This window comes from Lycium ferocissimum, chromosome 1, assembly GCF_029784015.1.
Source record: "Lycium ferocissimum isolate CSIRO_LF1 chromosome 1, AGI_CSIRO_Lferr_CH_V1, whole genome shotgun sequence".
NCBI classification, from domain to species: domain Eukaryota; kingdom Viridiplantae; phylum Streptophyta; class Magnoliopsida; order Solanales; family Solanaceae; genus Lycium; species Lycium ferocissimum.
The window spans coordinates 66525879-66544734 of NC_081342.1; positions in this window are offsets into that span (position 1 = coordinate 66525879).

Consider the following 18856-nt stretch of genomic DNA (forward strand, 5'->3'; position numbering starts at 1 on the left):
TGGGGCCGTTGAGTAACCCAAAGAGAAACTAGGACCATCTATTATATTTTCTATACCTCGAGTTCTCGTGCCGAAGAGACAATTTATTCCCATTGAAATCGAATACGACGAATCTTGTAGAAAAACAACACTAAGAATGGATGATTTGTATATCCGAGAATGATGAAATTAAAGCAACAAGAGAATTTTACAAAAAAAAAAAAAAAAAAAAAAAAAACAAAACAACATGCATCTTGCCAAAAAATATACCGAAATACAAAAGATACAAAATCAAAACCAAAAAAAACTTACCTATTTTTGGTAAATGTTTTACTTCGAAATCAGAAAAAAATAATGTGGAGTTATGTGAGAGTGAAAAAACGGAATTGATAATTGAAGAAGTGAAAGAACCGATTTGAATTATGGAAGAAATGGGGAATTGGGAGTTAATTACGTGTGTATTTACTAGAGAGAGATAGAGTATATTTGGGAACTATGCGTCTAAACAGGATATGGTGCCATCGTTATTTAGTAAAAAAGGAGTAGCTATGAAGTGTAAAGTTTCAAAAAATATATTTATGGATCATAAATATTAAAAAGGTTAGATATTATCCATAAATAAGTCTTATGTAGTTACACCAAAGTAAAATTTTACTACATAAATACCCCTTCACTGTTAGGGCCCTCCACCGTAGCAACCACGTGGCCCCGTGAATTGTTTTAATTAATTCGGACTAATTTAGCGTTTAAGGATGTAACTTAATCAAACCCGAATCAAGCGAGACCTACACTAGTATAACAAAGTCATGGGAACACTTATATTTAATATTGGTATAACTTGAAATAAATTACAACTCCATAAGATAAGTATTAGGATTAATTGAAGGGAAAGTTTCAGAAATGTATAATTCGCTTACTTACATTGCAAAAATATAGCCAAAACATACATTGTAAAATATATCCCAAAAACACTTTTATAAAATATTATACACTTATATACAAAAGACAGGTACATCATGTATATAGGTGAATGAAAGTGTATAATGTGTAGGTATATACACTAAAAGATATAATTATATAATATTATACACAAAAATACGCACTTATACACATTTATATGCAATTTTACAATATTGTATAAGTGGGTATACCATAGATTTGGACTGGTTTTGAATAAGAATTGCACTTTTATACAACACAGATGCATTATATATATAGGTGTATAAAAATGTATAAGAGGTGTGTATACACTCATATACACCCTATATACACTATTATATACAATAATATACACTATTATACCGTAAATCCTCTATTTTCCGCACTGCAGCTGATTGCACCTCAACAAAAACCGCGAAATTTGATTCACTTGTTCACATAGCAATTACCCTCGATTACAAGTATCTTCGTGGATCAATCGCAGCCGTACATTCGATTCTACGCAATTCTAGATGTCCAAAAAATATATTTTCCCCCATTTTTAGTCTCAAATCCCCAATCTCGAAACCCTAATTCAGTGCATTTTTCCTAAATTGAAGTTCAAGGCGAGAGAGAGAGAGAGAGAGAGAGAGAGAGAGAGGAGGAGGAGGATGAGGACAACCCATAATCGTCTTAATTAAGGTAAAGATGGGGCAGAAAAACCAACTTAATTATTAATTCTTTTAAGCGTGTTTCCATGTATACCATGCAAAAAAGAAGGAATTGTCACAGTTACGACCTTATTTAGGGGTGTTAAATGAGCAAACACGATCGAATTTGAATGGGCCAAAATGGGTTTGAGTAGGCCAATGACCCACCCAAGAATTACTTGGGTTGTACTGAGTTGGACTAAAATGGATAATAACCCGACCCTCCCCATTCTAACTAAGTTTTATTTTTTGTTTTATTATTTTATAATTTATTTAAATACCTAATAAATATATTTTCTCTTTATTATTGATATACTATATAATATATCAAACAAAAAAATAATTTAAAAATATTTTGACAAATGAGTCAATTTGGGCTACATATCAACCAATTTTTTAAATAATTAAATTCCAAGCGGGCCAAAATAAATTGAGTTAAAATTAGGCGATTATTGACCCGCCCAAACCAATGCCGGTTGGATGGGTCATACTTTTATGGCTAATTTTACCACCTCTAACTTTACTATTAAATTCTAAATTAAGGGCTAGCAGTGTCCAATCTAATCTTGAAGATCAACATCATATATAGATTGATGTGCTTCTCTAATTTTGAAGCTAGATTTCTCTTTTTTTTTCTAAAGTAGAAAGAACATCACTTTCATATAATTTGAAGCCACAATGGCTTTAGGTAATTGCAGTTTTTTAAAGCCACAATGAATTTGTCCTGTATTTTTTGAAGGCATTACTAAAATTACCCAAACATGAGTATTTGATATGACTAAACCAACGAGTTATTTCACTATCAATTGCTTTCTTTATCTTTGTTTTACCTTCCCAATTGGGACAGAGAATCTAATTTGAAGAAGCTTTTGGGAAGAAGCTAAAAAAATAGAAGAGTTTATAAACGAGGAAATGAAAGAAATGGTCCCTTAAGATTGGGGTAAATATAAAATACGTCTTAAATATTATCTTTGGCTAATTTTACTAAATTTGTCAAAAGTCGGCACTTTTGCCATCCATCAAATTTTGATAAACTATGATTGTTAAAATTTAATGATAATTGGGAATAACTCACCTTTGGATGTGCATTTTTAGTAGTTTATGTTTTTTTTTTTTTTTATTTCTTTTATTTGTCGTTGTTTTTGGAGATACACTTTCTACTAGAATTTCTATGTTTGTTGTTTAATGCAGGTTTAACTGTCGCCGTCTAAGAGATTTGACGGTGATTTTTTTTATATTTCTAGTTAAGTCTCAATTTTTTTTTTTTAATTTTCCGTTAAATCTAACCGTTAAAGGTTGTTAAATATTCAACAAAAGAATTACTCACTTTTGAAAAAAATAAATTAAAGAACCAAAGCTGCTCAAGGAATTGCTTAACTCTATTCCAAAAATAAGTAAACATTATTTTTTTTCGTTTTCTCGTTTGTACACTATCATACCCCCACCCTTTTCTTTTGGACTAAATAAAATGTCACATAAGTTTTTTGTTTGTTGGATACTGAGATAAGGGTCAAAAACTCAAGTACTTTTTTTTTTAATTTATTTTTTATTTTTTGTTTTCACCGAACTATCAGGTGCGAGAGTTTTCTACCTAAACTTTTACTAACTAGTTAGCAAAACACGCCTCAACTATTAGTTGTTCACTTTTCCTACCTGATAGTTGAGGTAGGAAAAGTGAACGATTGATGGTTGAGACGTGTTTTGCTAAATAGTTGGTGATAATTTAGATAGGAACACTCACACATGATAGTTCAAGTAGGACACTAAAAAACAAAGTAATACTTCAGGTGTGTTTTTAACCCTTAACACCTAGATATTATACAAGTTCCTGATAGAGTGATTTTTAAAGTGATATAAATAAAAATAAGTAATTTTCTTGTTACAGGAAAAAAAAAGACATAGTTTAAATAATTTTCAAAATTTTTATGACTTTCTGAGTAATTCACTCGATGAGTGGATAATGTGTTTACACCGACTTTCATCACTTAATCATGATATTAATATATAAATCCTCACACCTTTTTAAATTACTTAATCATAATAAGTTGATATGTTTTAGTGTAATAAATATTCCCCTAGATGTAAACCATGAAATAGTGTAATTATTGGTGTGAATCCTCTCCTCCAACAAAAAGAAAAGAAATTAAGTTATACCATGAAAAAATAGTGTAATTTCGCTATCATAATTGTAGTTATTCTCTAGTTAATATACCAATCCCACAAAAAGTAATACTCGAGTTTTATTAAGATTTATTTACAGAATACTCCTTATATCTCATTTTTTATGTAACAGTTGTTTCTTTATTTGCTTTGTTTATTTTGCTACTTTGTTGTCGTTATTTAACTTTTAATTCTATTTTGATTTCTTTTGAGCCAAAAGTCTATTGAAAACAACTTCTCTACCTCACAAAAGTAGATATAAGACTTCTACACATACAACCCACCCGAAAACCCATTTTGTGAGATTTTATATCTAAAAATAATATATAATTTTCTCATTTTTAAAATTACATGCGTTAATAGTTTATTTTAAATCACACATCTCAACTTTTTTTTTTACAAAAAAAAAAAATTCATCGTTGTATAAACACCGTCACACAAAGCGAAGAAGGGGGATATGATATAAAATTGGGAAGAAAAAAACACAAATATGCTCATCACTATCACAAATTTACCACCTGAGGTCCTTGTGTGTCCCAAGACCATGAGAAAAAGCTCAGAAGAATGAGAAGAAACCTCAGGGTCCTGAAAAGGAAGCAGGACAGGGTGGGATCATCATCACCCCGTCTCTTTTTCCTGAATCTCCTTTCACTAAAAAGGGATCTTGGGTTTCACTGGTCACTACCTCCAGTTCATGCCCAGGCTCACCTTTTACTCTCCCAAGACCTTTCCCCTCTTATGACCTCATCCTCATACCCCAGTGACAACACTAAGGCCCTTGGGAAGATTTAAAATAGCTCATCACTATCACAAATTTACCACAGTTGACTCATTAAACCCTATCCAAACTCTAGAGGTCTTATGACCAAGTTACAAGCATGATCACTAAAACAGACCCAACATAAATACTTAGGGCAATGACACAGATTAATGTTCAAAGGCAATCTCAATCCAAAGCTCTAACTATGAAATGATTTTGCTCTTTTTATATCATACAATATCTCAAAGCATATATGTTCTTCTTTAGGACTAACTCACACATAATAAGCAAGACAGAATCAAATACCACTCATTTTAGCTTTTACAAAATCCTAAACATCACCATTAGTCTTCTTCTTGGCCATGGCTTCTTATTCATTTTTTTGAAATTTAAACCACAACATCCAAAACGGTACAAACAAGATTTCACAAAGAGACTGACTAACCTTTCCCACTATTTCCCTTCTTCCTTTGTCTTTTTAATTCTCAAGTCTTAAGTGACCAGTCTTGGGAAATATGATTTCTCTACCCATAGCACACCCATAGACTATTTCACACATGATAAAACAAGACAGATTCACAAATGACCAATCCTTAACACACATATTTTATGTTAACCTGCCAACCCTTGAAATTCCTTCTTAATTCATTTTTTTGAGAATCTAGCATCTCTTTACTGAGTTAAAACAAACATAGCTACTATCACCACCTAACAAGCATGTTTTACTAGTTGGTTGGCCATTTTAGACAAGATAAAGATCATCTTAAGGCTGTCCTAAATCCACCTTTCATTAATAGTGTCAAAAGACCTTTCAAACTACCCAAATGTATTCTCATTCGAACAATATCATCAGAGATAAATTCAAACAGGTCATGATAATCACTATCTAAGCCAAGCTGTCATAATTAGAAAACCATCAAGAAGTATGGGATTGATAGACCTTTCACATAATTCAAGCTTGCTTAAACATCGAACTAAGCATATTACTAGTACTAAACTACATTTAACTACACACATAACACTCAACCATACCAAGCTATCATTAATATAGGCAGAACCTTAAATAAAAGCAATAAAACAGTAAATTGTTACCTTTTTTTAGTGCAACGGGAGCAAGAATGGACTTGGAGCCTACTTTGTGCTTCCAAAATCAAACTCAACCACACCAAATGCAAGACACGAAAAAGAAATAAAATTTTAGAACTAGAAAAAGACTCAACCTTTTTGTTAAAGTCTAAATATCACTAGTGAGGCCTAGATTTCGAGCGAAACTCAAAGTTCAAGCCCTTTTTGGGGTTTTCCAAGTTGTTTTAATGGTGAGGGATGGGGTTCTATTTATAGAACCCCAAAACTTATATCAAATCTTACAAAAACGATGTGGGACTTGTGGGTTTTCCACAAGTCTTCACTTGAATTCAAATGTTTACGGTCCAGATTGAAGGAAACTAGAATCAACAGCTCATTTTCACCTAAAACCCACTGTAAATCGATGAAAAATGAAGAAATTGTAAAGATTGTACCTTAAAAGGGCGTTTGGCTGGATTTTGTGGAAAAGAAAGCGTGAAGAAGGATGGGAGCAATAAATGCTCCGTCCTTTCCACCACTCCGAGCTCTGTTCACGCTCAAGTGGCGATGGGACATCGCAGTAGGGGATGGAGTAGGGTGGCGGCTAGGGTTTTGAACCCTAACCTTTAGAAAAGAGGAATGGCCCCTTTAGGGGTTATTTGGCTGAGGCGGAGGTGTATTATATGCCACCTTGGGCCGAGTCTGGGGTCAGTTGGGCTGGGCTCGGCCATTTAATAAATGAAAAGGGGGGGGTCTTTTTGTATACAATGCGTTTATTAAGTGTATACGTATATGTAGGGGCAAGGTGGGTATTTTAATAAAATAGGAAAACACTCAAAACAACCAATTGGTGATCTTAGTAAATAAATCACGGTCAAATTAAGACGTAGTTAGATTTAAAACACGACTAATAAATTCATTTTCGCAGACACGGCCTCAATTGGCTTTAAAACTAAATGATTGTTACAATTACAACCTTTTATCTAGCTAATTGCAAAAATATCCTTGACTAATCTTAATCTGATTAATTATTTCAAATATAGCCTTATTTTAGTACTGATTAACTGATTAAAGCTAATTTGCGCTAATGACCGCAATTGATTTGCCCATGGACTTGGTCATCTCAATTAAAGCCACTAAGAGGCTAAATTTGCAAAATGACCCCTCCAATTAACCAAATTAATTACCAAAATAATGTATTAATTAAACAACTATGCAAATACACAGAATCAAAGGTTGAGGGGTAAAATGGTCAATTCCTTTAATTTCTCAAATTACCTTGGACAAAAATAGAATAAATCATTTATTAATTTGATTTTTCCTTGATTCAACAATTAAGTAAATAATTATTCAATTTTTTTTTTCTTTTAGTCAACCCAAATAAAATATTCCATAAATGTCATAAAAATATCAATTAATTTTCACATAATTTATAATGTCCTGAAAATCTCTTTATCAATTTAAAGAGGTAAAATATTGGCCTGAATAATTTTATAAAAATTATTTAGACCCTTTAAAATGCACAACTTCTTTCATTTGTTATCCAAGGACTCTGAGTAATTAAAACAAATTACGGGAGATCAAAAATTAGGTGTCAACATCATCACCTAATTAGAAATGAGGAAACCAATTTTAAGGTTATTTAAGAAAAATACCTTTTAGTACCAGAGTTTGGGAAAGGGTTCAGGTGATTCTGTGGGAATGTATTAGGCACCCCAATATTAAGAATCAGCAATGCGGTTGATCTAATGTTCTAGAAATGTGGCTTGAGTAAATATTTGCTTAAAATAGTGTTTAAAGCGTGTATATATAAAGTCTTGTTCAAGTGTTGACACCCAATTTTTTCCCTCCATAAATTTTATTTAATTGGTCAAACTTCTTAGATTACAAACGGAGCGAAATATGCACCTTTTAAAAATAAAAAGATTTTACAAAATTGTCCCGGTGATATTTTACATCGAGTATATTATTATCCTAGACGGCGTATGCCGTACGCGACTCTACCTAACACTTTGGATTATAGTGTATCTATGTATATGTAGTTATGTTTGGATAGTGATATATATATATATATATATATATATATATATATATATATATATATATATATATATATATATATATATATATATATATATATGTGCTCAAAACAGGATTAATATAACATTTTAGTTTGTGCTCCGTATCTAAAACTTTAATTATTAGTGTTTGCTGTGAATACAAAGTCGGTAAAAATTTATTAATACTTTTTGAAAGAGAAGACTTGTTTAAAAAGCAACTATTTTCCTCTTTTTGAGATAAAATAATAACAATATTTAAGCATCAGTTGATACTTTAAATTTTAATTCGGTTAATTTAAAGGTGTAAAATACTTATTATTTTTTATCAAATTTTGATTTGGATAATTCACTCAAAACACGATTAATATAACATTTTAGTTTGTGCTCCGTATCTAAAACTTTATTATATTAGTGTTTGCTATGAATACAAAGTCGGCAAAAATTTATTAATACTTTTTAAAAGAGAAGACTTGTTTAAAAAGAAACTATTTTCCTCTTTTTGAGATAAAACAATAACAATATTTAAGCATCAGTTGGTACTTTAAATTTTAATTCGGTTAATTTAAAGGTGTAAAATACTTATTATTTTTTATCAAATTTTGATTTAGATAATTCACTCAAAACACGATTAATATAACATTTTAGTTTGTGCTCTGTATCTAAAATTTTATTATATTAGTGTTTGCTATGAATACAAAGTCAGCAAAATTTTTTTAATACTTTTTAAAAGAGAAGACTTGTTTAAAAAGCAACTATTTTCCTCTTTTTGAGATAAAACAATAACAATATTTAAGCATCAGTTGATACTTTAAATTTTAATTCGGTTAATTTAAAGGTGTAAAATACTTATTATTTTTTATCAAATTTTGATTTGGATAATTCTAATTCAAATTATTAAATTAATTTTACATGTTTAAAACTAAATAAAGTAGAAATTTGATTTTCAATTTAACCGAAGAAATACTATTTTTGGTTATGGTAAATATTGTCGATTTAGCTCATTTTACTTGTCATGTTGTCTTTTGCATGATTTTTTAAGGAAACGTCAATTAATTCATTTGATATTACTTTGTCTTTTACGACATTAATCTCTTTTCACATTTATTAGAGTAAGAATAAAAATGAAAAAGTAATTAAATTCTATCTTATTTTAAAATATAAATATTTTAAGTATATTTATTTTAGTAAACGTAACAAATAAATGACATGGTCAATAGCAAATATAATAATTCAATATCTAGATTAGATCTCGTGCTAATATAAAAAAAGAAAGAAAATTGTATAGTTTGCTACTTAACGTTTTAAAGAAAAGCAATAATATGAGGTCCATGTTTTTGTTGTCAATAATTTAATTTGGTCATCCACTATGAGTTGATACGTACATGACAATGATAATCCATCATTATTGACTTAATGGGATGCTTTAGAAATTACACGAATATTATTTGATTTTTTAATATGGGGTGCACTTTTTTTTTTTTTGGATATTGCTTTATTTTATTAATATGGGTGGAGATGATGGGTTTTTTTTTGTTTTTTTTTAATTGCTTGTTGTTTAGTATGGGGCTCACCCTTTTTTTTTTGGAACGGACGACGATCCATGTATAGAAACTGACGTTTCTATATAGTAATAATGTTGTCTGCATTATTTTACATAATTATTATGATTTTTAAAACATATTTATCAGAATTTAAAGTCAAGATAGTGAAGACAATTATTTAATTAATTGTTTGAACCAAGCAGTGATTAGTTGCTTCCCGAAAAGCCTTTCTTTTCCTTCATTTTCATCCAAACAAACCAACCCTAACGCAAGTTTGGAAAATTTCTCCAACAACCTTGAGTTTTTCGAGGAAGTTCCCGCTCAAGTTAAATTTTTTGGTCTCTCGGAAGTCTAATCGGGTGAAAGGGAAGTCCTCAACTCGTCACTCCCGTCGCTGCTTGGCGAAAAGGTAATTTTCTTCCTAGTCTTGGTGTTTTCAGTTCAGTACATTTCAAGTTTTGTGTTGATTAGTTTAGTCTCAATTTGTTTTAAGTTAGATGTCTTGTTTTTGCTTTAGTATTTCATTCTTGCAATTTTGTTTAATTTTCATATAAATTGGTCTTAGTTCCAATCTTGTTTAAATGAGAATAGTTAGTTTCATTTCTAAGTTCTTTACTCCCTCTTTTCCTTTACATGACTTGGGGGGAATCTTCAAATCCCAATTGTCCTCGAGCTACTGCGTGAGATGAATCGATGCTTAGCTGCCGCACCTCTCTATTGCATTATGAGCCCTTTCGTGACTACATATTGGTGTGTAACTATAGCTGCTGCATTTTCAGGGACAAATTCCTGCTTTGCTGCTGCAACTTTGAGCCCATTTCTGTTGTACTTGTGAGCTATTGTGGCTGCATATTAACACAAACTTTAGATGCTCTCATGTCGTTGCTCCACTGGAAATTTTGAACCAGCTGGGGCTGCATATTGATGCAAGCTACTTCTACTATATCACCAGAGGAGCAAACGCTACATTATTGATTGAGCTATTGCCTTTCAAGAACAGCTGAATTGCTGCTACGATTTGAGCTGAATCGCTGCTATCTTTCGGGCTGAATTGCTGCCACATTCTGGCCATTTTGCTGCTGTGTTTCGTGGAAAGAGAAAACCGCTGCTTTAAACAGCTGCTGCACTTCTGATATTTTACTGATTTTAACAGGTGCTAAGGGCCGATGAGAAATGAATTTGAGGCCACGCCCCTTTCTAAAAAGTTGTCCCTCAGCTAGACACTTCGATTAAAAGAGAGGATAAACTTATAATTAAATCACAAGGTAGAAATTAACATGCGTTTGGCAAGGCAACTAGAATGGCTGACGAGCCCCTAGTTCGCAACTGCGACATGAACGAGATTTCTTTTGCCAAACTCAAAAGCATAAATCTGAGCCTTCCTAATCAAAACTCTCAAGGGTTTCAATACGAGAGTTTTGGGACTTTGGACGAAGAACCGAACTATCGAGAGAAGATCCACTCCTATTTAAATAGGAGTGGAATTGAAGCAAAAATGGGTCCAACAGCGATCTTGGGCAAAAAGCCCAAGTCACTCTCTACCCTTCCCTTTTTATTTATTTATCTTGTTTATTTGTATTATCTGTGCATTGATGTAAAAACAACACGCTGATGTGTTATTGAAACCCGTTAGAACTTTGGTTGAAATCAATATAGGCAAACGATGCTGATATTCTTTAGAATGAATTGGAAACCAATGTTTATAAAATTTGGACCCAAACGGAAGAAGATAAAGGAATACTTTATAAACGAAAAAAATAATAGAAATGGTTCCTCTTTTAACAAATGGAAATGAGATGACCCCCTTTTATTTTGAAACCCAACTTTTCAAACTCATGAGTTATGACATAAAAGAATCTGAAAATATTTCATTCAAAGAAAAAGGTTTTGTTTTTGAAAGAAAAAATTATAATTTATAGTCCATAACTATCTCTAAGACTTATTTATTAGTAATAGCTACCTTTTTAAAAAAAAATTATTTTTGGTAGCTTAATTATTTATCAAATTACCATGTATAACTTGTTTTCAGAATCGGCAGTGTATTTCTTAAAATAAGGTACCTCTCTTCCACTTACCCACAATCTCTTTTTTTTTTTTCAAATATTTTTCTCTACATCTTCAATTCACAGCCGTATTTTACTCCCATTATTCTTCACCATAATTAGCACGATTTCTTCTTCTTCCTTATCAATACCCAATCTCTACAGGTAACTAATTTTCGTTATGTTATTTGTTGTATTTCTCTTCAATTGTTCATAAATTTCATCGTCTTTACCTTCACTTTTCGTTCAATTTTTTTTTAAAAATATTTTCGCCTATACCATTGTTAGAGTATTTCAACAAGCTCTAATTCTCCATTTTAATGGCGGACATTGATACTCCAAGCAAAAATACACCAGTGGCAACAAGAAAAGAAGTGGAGTATCTCCAGCCAATGGCCGAAGCTCAACCATAACAATTCGTTTGCTAAATCTCCATGGATAGGTTGAAATGAGAGGAAAATCCTTCTTATGTTTGCTAATCATGTGGTGTTGTTTATCTTATGAGTGATGAAGAATAGTATTGATTATAGCAATAGGATATTGTAGCATCATCTAGGACAAGAGAATAGGTTGTTGTTGTAGAAACACCGATTGATGAGAGTTTTTATGCCTTATCCACCAAGTGTTTGATAAAATGTTTCAAAGATATTTCGAGTATCAACAAACAAGATATCTAATTTTTCAAGATATTTCGATTGTATTATTTCGCTCGTATTTAAATGTATTTATCTTTTTTTTTTTTGGTGTAAAACCTATTTTTACTCCACTTTATTTTCACGATTTTTCTATTTCGCTGTAGTTCAATGTATTTCTGGATTTTGTATTTCTAATTTATGAAATAGTTTCTGATATATTTTCATTGTATTCCATTGTATATACACATACTACAACTTTATATTTCTTAAACAATCAACCATATTTCATTATATTAGCGTATATTTTTCTATATTTGGAAGTTTTCAGATCTTTAGTGGTTTTGAATCCAAAAAGTTTTGATTGTGATAAAATTTGAGAGAGATTCGTGAGCTGTTATGGAATGCGTGAAATATGGTTGATTTAATTTAACTTACCATTTAAAAAGAAAAAGAAGAATCTGTCCAAAAAATATAGTCTATTTTCACTCAACCCGATTTTGTATTTCCGTGTATTTCACTGTATTTCAAAAAATTTGTCCCATAAATAGCTCCTGATTTCACTGGAGCGTGTTTACTGTTCACTGTATTTCTCTATATTTAAAAAAAAAAAAACAGAAATACACGCGTTTTTAAAGAAAAGTAGCTACGCTTGGTAATTTTGCATTTTATAGTTATATCTAGTTAGAAGCCAATCAAAAGTAGCTATTTATGTAAGTTATTTACAACCCATAATTACCTCTAAGACTTATATATTAATAATAGCTACTTTTTTTAAAATTATTTTTGATAGCTTAATTATTTATCAAATTACCATCTATAACTTGTTTTTGTAACTGCAGTATATTTCTCTAAAACTAAGGTACCTCTCTCCCACTTACCCACAATCTTTTTTTTTTTCCAAATATTTTTCTCTCGTAGGATTCGAACACGACGAAGTTCGACCATCTATTAGAGAAAATAGAACGAACCGATCTTGTAGGATTCCCAAGAAATTCTTCGATTTCTTCAGAAAACGTATGATTAATCATCCGCTTCTCATGTTCCGTGAATAGCCGGACATTGAGGAATATCCGAAAAGGCATTTCGGGAATGGGCTCGATTCTATCTTTTCGTTCCGTTTGAAGAAAGGAAGGATCCCCAAGAATTAATCTTCTCTTTTCGTTGTTGAATCTCTCTTTGATTAATCAATGTGTGATATTCCGAATCCTCATTACTAATGGAATCCAAATGATCTCCGGATTGATCGGAAGATCCTTTCGCTGGCTAGAATCCGTTACTTGAACGAAACTAGATCTTGTGGAATCATATTGAATATTTGACGATACATACTCGTACCTTGCTAAAAAACCGATCCTTGTTTACCAACCACACATTGTCTAACCAATCCAATTCTCTCTCGATACGTTCCTCAAAAAATCCGATTCGGGCTTCTAGTTAGAAGCCAATAAAAAGTAGTTATTTATGTAAGTTATTTACAACCCATAACTACCTCTAAGACTTATTTATTAATAATAGCTACTTTTTTAAAAATTATTTTTGGTAACTTAATTATTTATCAAATTACTATCTATAACTTGTTTTTGTAACTGCAGTGTATTTCTCTAAAACTAAGGTACCTCTCTCCCACTTACCCACAATCTCTTTTTTTTTTTTTTTTTTTTTTTACCAAATATTTTTCTCTCACATCTTCAATTGACAACCGTATTTTACTCCCATTATTCTTCACCATAATTAGCACGATTTCTTCTTCTTCCTTATCAATTACCCAATCTCTACAGAAAATGTACAAGCTGTTTAAGTTGGCCTCAAAACAGTTTTGGGCCTTGGCCCATATAACTTAAATAAACAAAAGGAATTTTTACTTTAAACTGGGTTCGGATAAAGGATTTAGACAAAGGATACAGTTGATATACATTTTTTAGGGAAAATATATGACTCTTATCTTAAAAACCTTATTTTCAAAAAGTACAAGTCTTATATGAATTTTGTTAAACTCATGGCATATCGAACAAAGGACATGTACTTGAACTTCTTTTTTTAAACTTATATGGATAAATAGGATTATAACACTTTGGATTAAATCAAGTGGAACTCTACTTAAGGGAAACCTTGACAAAAAGGTGAAATAAAACTATTCAAGTCCTTATTTGAATTTCCAAAATATTCAACTCTTTTAACAAAACAAAAAAAAATTAAGACGAACTTTATTTTCATAAAATCATTTCCCTATTTGATATGCCATGACTTTTATACATACACCATTTTAAACACATTTTTAAGCAAGTATTTACTAAAGCCACACTTTTAAAATCCGAAGGTCAACCACATTCTGTGGATTCTTAATACGGGGTTGCCTAACACTTTTCCTAGGGAATCACCTAAACTCTTACCCGAACTCTGATACTAAAAAGGTTTTCTCAAATAACCTTAAAATTGGTTTTCCTAATTTCTATAAATAATTTAGGTGGCGACTCTAAAAAATAGTAACTCCAAAAAGAGTCCACAATTATTAAGTAGTTTTTATGTCTCGCGTAAAGGTGAACCGTAACAATGGCATATCAAAGAAATGAGTTTAAGTAAAATCCTTTCATTTTTCATTTAAGTTCGGATCACAAAAAAGAGTTTAAATAATCTCATTTTTTTTTCACTGTCTCAAACGAAAACACACTCAAAGTTTCCTCAAATAGAGACTTAATTTGGTCCAAAGTGATGTAATATTATTTGTTTAGATTAGTTTTGAGATAAAAGTTCAAGTGTATTTTTCTTTAAAATAGCCATGACTTCAACAAGGCTTATACATTTTTTGTAGAAAATCTTTTGGAAAGCAAAATTACTTCTTTATCTTTGTAAATCTAGGTCAACCTCATTTAGTCCAAACCCTTCTTCCAAACTCTAAATAATATAGAGTCTCTTTTGTTTTTATGGGCTGAAAAATACCAAACAAAACTCTGGAGAGAATAACGTCTTTAAAATCTTTTTTGGAGTTACACTTCTTTAAATCAAAAACCATTTGAAAACTTTGGTTTTTAGGGAAAGATCAATTTATTCTAAAAAAAAAAAAAACATTTTTTTCTCAAAGCATTTGTTTTTACAAATTGAGTACTTCTTTTATCTTTTAATGCGGGTCCAAGTTATAAATGTAGATTTCCAATTCATTCTAACGATATCAGCATTGTTTACCTAATCCTATTTCATTTAGGTTCTAACAGGGTTTCACTAATATCACAAGCATCTTTTGTCACGACCCATTTCACATATCATGATGGCATCTACACTATCCCCCGGTAAGCGAATCATCCCCATATTAGTCATTAATTTAATTAAGAAAGAAATTGCGGAAGTTAAATATGTCAAATACTACTAACATTCTTAATATTATAAATAGTACGGAGAAATACTAATCTTTTACTATTCCCAAAAACTTGGTCTGACTTGTACAAAAGCATCTAAATATTATTATAAATCCTTGAAATACTGAATAGTAACAACTGTCTCAAAAGAAAGAAAAGAAAGGAAGTAACATAGAGGGAGATCCAGGGTTGCTGATGGGATCTGATGACTCACCCTGAAACTTCGATGAACACGCCTCGAGATCAAATGCGAGGCCCACGAAGCTGGAACATGAGCGATTCGCACGTAAAAGATGCAACAAGTGTAGCATGAATACAACCACTAGTAATTGTTGGCATCATAGGCCGACAACGAAGGGAAAATACGGGAATATAAAGATCGTAGGCTAGACACTGGTCACAACAATTCAACCTTATAACTTCACCAACTATGCCCAATATTTCAATAGCTCCTCAACCACATAGGTATATAGCACACAAAACAGGAAGAGAAACAAGGGAAATATGATGGTATGAATCCAATGCAATGCAATGGCCATATGTTAAATCTGGTATACACATGCTACGGGCTTTTCCTCGTAGTCATGACTCATGGGGGATTTGTGAGGTCCATATACCCTGTGCGGTGTGCAACCCGATCTCCTATTGCGGCGGGTTAGTGCAACCCGATCTCATGTTGCGGGTGCAACCCGATCCCATGTTATGGCGTGCAACCCGATCCCTATCTTTTCTATGTTAGATTATTATTATTATTATTTTAATTTAGTCATCTAACTTCGAAAGTTATTAAAAATAGTAATTAAATTAAAAATTACTAGTATATAAATACCGAAATATAGAAATTGATGTCACACTCCTTTTTGGGGCCCCCACGTGATGAGCACACACGGGTTTTTATTATTTAAAGGGTTTTTCCATTTAAAGTGACTGTTTTGAATAGAGATTATTTATTTACAGAGTCGCCACTTGGAATTGAATTTTGGTATTCCAAGTCACCTTATTAAATCCCTAATCAAAAGGAAATGACTCTTTATTTTTTTTTTGGTTTTGAAAATAAAAAGACCAGTAAGGAATTTTGTTGGCCGAGGAGAATGTGTTATGCATTAATCCGAATCAGAAGTTCTAGCACGATCGCCGCTTTTATCGACTTATACTTGGTTATAATTAATTCTTGGATAAAACGTGTTTTAATTGTTTAAACTTAGGAGTACGTGTATACACATAAGGTCTTTCATTAATTATATTATTAAGTTAATTTTCTTTAATTTTATGTACTTCGCTTCACACACATTACACAATTAGAGTGCCAAGGAAGCGGGGTAATGATTTTTCTTTAATTATATGTACTCATGGTCAACACAATTATTATTAGAGTGTCAAGGAACTGAGGTAGCCCACATGACTTTTCTTTAATTATGGCGTTAACCAAAGAATCATTCGCGTGGTAACACAATTATTATTAAATTGTCGAGCAGAATGACGCATGACTTTTCTTTAATTATTAATTAATGTTTAACCAAGGTTCGTAACACACATGGCCAACACAATTTTAAACGGGGACTATGTTTGTTTAACGCTTGATATTACTAATGTTTGCCTACGGCTTGCTAATACCGGATCATGTACTTGATTTAAGAGACTCGGCGTTAATCGACAAGCCAAAACATTAAACGAACCAGCCGCGTGGTATTTACGATCCCAAGAATTATGTTTATCATACTGAAGCAAATTAAAGGACAATGTCAACATTTCATCTATCATTCTCCATGTTTAAACAATTTTTGCACAAATAAACCCAACCAAGCAGAGTATGCAAATCATGTCTCAATAAAGCAAAATTATTTCAAGCATATGTAGAATAAGATAAAGAAGACAAAATAAAAGATTGGACCATTGAACAGTAAAGACTCCTTACAGTACTGTTTTGTTACTTTAAGATATTGAACGAAAGCAAATTGAAAATGACTTCTTTTTAAAACTAGTTCAAGACAAAGTAAATCCCATAATTAGCTGGGAGCATTAAAACCCCATTAAGACAGCGAACAAAAATTAAATCTTTTGACCAGAATTGAAACAATATGGAGCTAATATAGATGGCAAAAGGCAATGCACATGTAGAATCCCAAAGGAAGTGAATCACGAATACACCAAATTCAAAAACTAGTCATGCTATTAATGTTCAACTCACAGGATCAACAATATTCATACAAGTAAGAATAAATTAACACTTCAGTGATAAAAGAAAGGACCTTTACATCAAGGAATTGCAGTTTTTCACCATTGACCGGAAACCTCCACTCTTTGCTGAAACTTAAAGGAGAACAACACTTTTGTTGGTGGTGTTTGGAGGTGGGTACTAGAAGGTGTGATGGTGGTGTTTTAACGGGTAAAACTGGTGTCTTTGAATGAAGGTTTAAGGTTCAGGTGCTGCATACTTATGGCTCTTCCATGGTGGGTTTTCACATGAAGAAGAAAAGCTTTTTTCTTTAATCAGGTCCTTGAGGTGTTTTTAAGTCTAGCAAAAAAAAAAAAAAAAAAGCCTGAAAATCAAACTCTTGCAATTGATTATGGTGCTATGGGGCTGAATCCTTGTATAGGCTAGGTGTAGTGTGTTTTTGTCTAGGTTAGAAAATTAGGTCTAGCTTCCTTTTTATAGAGTGTCTAATTTTTGATAAGTTTCTTAAGAAGTCCTTCTAATACTAGGATATTCTTATTCCTAAAATGGAATATGCCATGGACATGGATAGGCATGAAATTTGCCATGTGGCAATATGGTATTGGTTATCCTCCCCCCCCTTTTTTATTTTCTTTTTTTCATTAAAGGTATAAAATAAAAATACTACGATACATATATTAATAAACTACTTTTAAATCAACAATAATAAAACATAAATAATTATTCTAAGGAAAAAACTCAGAAGTAAATAACTAAAACCTCGATTTAAAGAAACCTATTTTTGTAAGTTTTCTTTCTTTTAAACACAAAACTTGTAATCTAAAAATGGTGAATATTTTTGTCCTTTTTTCATTTCCACAAACAAATCTACTAAAATAAAAACAAAAGTTAAAATGTCAAAATTAGACTAAAAGAAAAATCAGACACTAAAATCATCAAAAGGTCCCGGGAGGGTCAAAAATCGCGTGTCTACAATTGACATGTTAAGAAATAATAGCAAATTATTATTTATGCTCATTCGAAATAAACTCTCAATTAAAACCATCACTTATTTTAATTTCATAATCCAGTGGGTTATCATGAATTTAAGTTTTTTTTTTTTTTTTTTTTTCCTGGTAGAAACGATAGAACATATTATATAATTACAAAAAGCATCATACAAGAGTATATGGCCGGAGTGAGTAGCAAGGAATCAGTAGTTACAAAAGAACTAACCGATAGTTGCTACATAAGCTTCATTTAGAAATAATCTAACTTAAAATTTTTTATTTTATTTTCAATGAGATAATTTATAGCCACAAAAACATATATGCCTTTTATTTAAACTACAAGTTTCAAAAGTTTTTCTCAATCTAAACTACATAGAGCCTGTTTGGATTAGCTGAAGAAAGAAAAAGTGGCTTTTAAGATAAGTCTTAAAGATTTTTGTCTTTGAAAGTTGTTTATTTTACAAATAAAGA